Source organism: Branchiostoma belcheri, unplaced genomic scaffold (genome assembly GCF_001625305.1).
Source record: "Branchiostoma belcheri isolate BF01 breed outbred unplaced genomic scaffold, Haploidv18h27 scaffold134, whole genome shotgun sequence".
Taxonomy (NCBI): Eukaryota; Metazoa; Chordata; class Leptocardii; order Amphioxiformes; family Branchiostomatidae; genus Branchiostoma; species Branchiostoma belcheri.
This window is the reverse complement of record NW_017802758.1, coordinates 725507-727246: the sequence shown is the minus strand read 5'-3', so window position 1 is coordinate 727246 and position 1740 is coordinate 725507. Positions and strand designations below refer to the sequence as shown.

The window sequence follows — 1740 nt, the reverse complement described above, 5'->3', positions numbered from 1 at the left end:
CCGGATGTCTGCTATAAACTCGCCCTCGCCAGAGTCTGGTTGACTTTTGGGCCACGCCAGGCTTATATAAACTCTGCTAAAGAATCTAGAAGGATATATGAAGCTTGGTATGAACAAGGATTTTATATGAACACGGAGCTTCAACTAGGTTATGATATAACGTCCTTGGTATGAATGGGGTCTAAGTGTATCCCTGTATATATTTGTAACTATAACCCTTGCTATGAACAATGAGTAGATTTCTTTGTGTGGTCCATCGTCTCCCCGCATATATTAACGCCTCATTATACCGGCACCATATTGAATCTACAGTGGGCAAAAACAACAACACAATTACTGATCAGAATTTTACCAAACTAGTCTATTGGGAACCTTCGACCTTGACATATTTCACCTTTGTAAACATGGTCGTTTTCTTTGGTAATGAGAGGGACCGCTCTGGTGTTTTTTCAAATATCAGCCCACTTTAGTGTAAAAATAATTTTTTTGGAAGAGGCAAAAGATGCATAGTTTACTTGTACATTGTTGTAAGATGTGTATTGTGGTGTCATGGTCAGAGACGAGACGGCGCCTATGTCTTATTTACCTTGTTTGTTTGTTTTTATATAAGAGAGGTTTAACTTCCTTGGTTATATTTAATTTTTATACTTTAAGAACACGAAGTTGAAAACATTACACGGGTAAACTGCAAATTATGTGTTGATGATAACATTCCAGACTATTTTATAGCCTATATAGTATGTTTTTTATTAGTGTGCGTGCAACTTTTACATAATAGACAAGCAGGACATTTCACAACTCTTTGTATATCATTATTCCTGCGGTGACCTGTAAACCAGACCAGCCAATTGCATGCATTTCTCTTTGTTGGGGTTTGAAAAGAGGGCCAATCAACGCTCGGGTCATTGTTTTTGAAATCTTTCCGTTACATGCCTGGTTGTGGAGCGTGCATTGTACAACTATACTGGACACAAGCAACACGCTAGGAACTTAGTGAGAGCATGGAGGTAGAAAAGGGTCCATGGTGAGAGATTGTGTCATATCTCATCATCAACACAGGAATATCGGTATTGCGCCTTTCTACGTAAATTGGAGCAGTTTTCAAGACAAGAACGCCGTGGGACACTGGCAAGACGAACTGGGACAAGACGACTCTCCAAGCTGAGGTTGATTGGGAAGATTGTGAACGTCAGAGTATGCCTCGTTCTTTGGAAAGCCGGTAGCCAGGATCCTGGGAACCAGGCTGCGGGCATAGGCGAGTGATAGTCCGCGTGCAAGAGAGTATTAGACCGGACCAGAGGACCGATGTACACCCCTCCGGACTATACGCTGTGTCCCGACTCAAGGCCGTGCTGTGGCACAAGATGTTCGGCCCGTGGGTCACCGCCTCAGCGAGGCTTGTTGCACAGCGCGGAATAAAGAGCTTGGGACGACTTCTAACGACTGGTGCCCAGACGAGACTAATATCTGCTCCCGTGACTAGCTGCGTCAAGGCAAGACACAGAAGAACGAGACGTACAGTTTGTTCCAGCTGAGCTGAAAGACCGGCCGAAGTACACTGGAAATATTGGAGGCACACAAAACACAAACAAAAAGTCACAAAGCCCAAGCACCATGTACAATTAATAAAGAAAACAAAATTATGCAAACAAGAAGGGGGGATAAACGGCTATGATGCTACTTTACATTACAAAAGGCATATTGAGGGGGGGACGTGTGCGGGTGTGTACGACCCGTACA

General features: G+C 43.5%; 1 protein-coding gene across 1 annotated transcript in view; it reads right to left on the bottom strand.

The window, feature by feature from the left end:
* Nucleotides 1–1740, bottom strand: part of LOC109464206 — an 8119-nt gene that overhangs the window by 6099 nt on the left and 280 nt on the right. The window lies entirely within an intron of this gene.